At 32.7% G+C, this 3,012-nt stretch overlaps 1 long non-coding RNA gene across 1 annotated transcript; it reads right to left on the reverse strand.

The window, feature by feature from the left end:
* Positions 1–349: 349 nt before the first annotated feature.
* On the reverse strand, positions 350–1,292 carry LOC145052003 (uncharacterized). The gene is made up of 2 exons (XR_013683897.1): positions 996–1,292; positions 350–796 (listed from the first exon to the last, which is right to left on the reverse strand). It is a non-coding gene; the product is annotated as an uncharacterized LOC145052003 (long non-coding RNA).
* Between the last annotated feature and the right edge of the window lie 1,720 nt (positions 1,293–3,012).

Genomic DNA, 3,012 nt, shown 5'->3' on the forward strand with positions numbered 1-3,012 from the left:
TTAATGTATTATAAGTTCTAATATATTAATATGAAATCATATTATTTAATTAGTATTGATCAAGAATTTATTTAGTGATCAAACGAGGCTAATTTAGTCAACACCATTTTCCATTTCCATTGACATGACTGAACAATTGTCTTCAATGTCATTTTCCTTACTTACTCTATCATAGAACCAAGGTTGCAGAAATCACTCGATGTATGCTAATCGGTGGACTAGGGTCAAATGATTAATCTGCTAAGCGGGGATTAATCGGCGACCATTAATTATTAAAAAATTTATTAAAACATTAATAAATATAACATTAATCATAAAAATATAAGTAAATAAGAACAATTCAGCTAGATGGTTTAACTCTTTTTCTAGTATTCTTGTGAAACAAAGTCAATTCAAATACATGTTACAATTCAACACCTGCAACATCCACACAAATTCTTGAATATACAAGTTTTGACTTAAAGAACTTGTAAAAATTTATTAAATTCTACAATCACTTACAACAAACTCATGCTTGTCAACCTACTCAATATGGAAAATTTTATCCCTCTCCACTTAAATCAGAATGAATATTCTATTTCTTTATGTTTTGAATGCATCATTATGTTATGGAAGACCATATGTTTCCATCCCATGATCTTGCTTCTCTTTACAAACCCATCAATAACGTGGTATATAGAATAACATCTCACTCAGGCATTTCATCGAACAGGTGGACTGCTCTAGTAATTTTTCCATTTCTCATCAAACCACAATTCAAATTTTGTTTGTTGCTACTGATAATCGAGACACTAACCTGCAATTCCAATCCAAAATCATAACTAGTAAGCACTATCGGCATTAACAATTCACAATGTTTGTGAATTCAATTCGAAATCACAAAACATCTACTGATTACCACATCAAAATGCAAATTGCAGTTTTTAAAATCGATTAAAGGTTTATACACAAATGAAAGAAGAATTGAATTAGAGGGATATCGATTAAAGGGATACCGGTGAAGGAGCCGATGATCACTTGAGATGCTGATAATAGAGTTGTGGGGTAGTCGACGCTAAAAGAGATGTCAGTGATCGCTTCAGGAATCGGAGTCGAGCAGGGGAGGAGCACCAATCTGTGACTAATCTAATTCGCTTGAGTCATCGTCGTCCTCCCTTGATATTTGACCCAAATGGCGTAGAGAACTAGTGGAGAAGTGATGAATGGAAAACGATGACTTATTTTAAATTCACGGCCTACTTGAAACAATATATTAAACTAGTGTTTGCGAGTTTTGTCTGCCGCCTTTGGATAATCAAATCTGTCATCTGATATATGTATGTATAGAACTAAAGAGTGTTCGAGGGAGTTGTGACAAGAACTAAAGAGTTAAAATTTCCCCACATCGCTGGTGGGATAAGAGATGAAGGCAAAACTTATTATATAAAAAGGGAAGTTAGCTCCTTTGAGAATCAAACCCAACTAAGTTTGGGCTAGCTGGCTCCTTTGGGTCCAAGTTGGAATGAATTAGTCCGATTTGGACCATCTTTGACCGATATTGACCAATGGCGATTAGCTTAACACCTATTCGTAAGCAGTTTGAGTCCGCCAAGCGTCTAGGCATTGATTAATCGGCCGCCTAGACCGATTTTTACAACCATGCATAGAATTGATGTCATACCAAAATAAGATCCACAACAAGGGCAAAAGATTTTAAGCAGCACCAAAACTACTCAACATTGAAACCCAGTAAGCAATCAACATACCCCATTAAGAGATCTAAAATCTGAATCTAAATCCACTTTGCCATGTATGCAGGGGAAACAACAATGAACTTTTTGGGGAATAGTTGAATAAAGGACAAAGAAGAATCAAAATAATTTCAACAAAATCACATTTAATTATTAGAAGTTGTTTTTCCTTTTTCTAGTTACACTTGAATGCTTTTGTCAACTTACTTACAGTTAAAAAAAAATCGAATATTGGGTTTATATCGTACACATAAGTGCATAACTAACTGAAGGTAAAAATAAATACTTCACAATTAAAAAAAACGTCTGCCATTCCAATCCGGATAGTAGGAGCATTTTTAACCGGCACGGTCATAGTCAATTTTGGTTTAGTGCGGTCTAGGCTAGGTTACGGTTTTTTCCGGTCCGAGTAATGTGATCATAACAATGCATAAAACTAAATATATCGAAATCAAATTGATCGCCCAAAAAGCTTCACAATCTCATATATTGTGCTTCCCTCTGTCATGTCTTTCAACGTGTAGGATGCCACTACGAATCAAAAGCAACTTAAATTCAAAGCAATTTCTATAAAAGACCCAAGAAAAATCCTAATTCTCTTTATAATAAACTTTAAAAAGAAACCAAAAAAAAACTATAACTAAGAAAATCAAGATCCAAATCAAAACAAACCAACGAATTCACCAGTTTTATTTAAGTGAATTCATGATCATGCCAGTAATCGTTATTTCTTCTCCAAATTTCAAGCTTTGTGCATTATTAAAATAATAGATAAAGGTAAATTTTTGGGTTTCGGATCTTGCCTTTATAAAATTTGTGAAATGTTGCTTACTTGTGAGAACGAGTCCACTTGGTTAAAATATATTTATTACCTTCAAATGTCACACCAGGGTACTAACTTGGCGATTAAATATGTGAAGACAGGGGCGGAACACGACCCCTAAAACTAGGGGGCCCATTTTCTGTTATTATTGAAACAATTTAACATATTTAACATTGTCTATTATCGATCTGTAAAATAATATACAATGTAACTATATAAATGTCTAATGTAATTAATAATGTTACAAAACTGATAAAAAAATGTCATATTATTAAGATGAGAATAAAATAATATTTTACTTAATTAATACGAGTATTGTTCTAATATTTTACTTAGTCTTCATCATTTAAAAACAATTCATCACATCATTTATAGAAAATGACTGACTCATAAAACATAAGAATCAGAAATAAAGTTAACTTTGGATTTGTTCTCAATGTAAGAGCCTAAAAACTAACA

The sequence above is a fragment of the Lactuca serriola genome, chromosome 5 (assembly GCF_051521515.1).
Source record: "Lactuca serriola cultivar US96UC23 chromosome 5, Lser_US96UC23_V15, whole genome shotgun sequence".
Classification (NCBI taxonomy): domain Eukaryota; kingdom Viridiplantae; phylum Streptophyta; class Magnoliopsida; order Asterales; family Asteraceae; genus Lactuca; species Lactuca serriola.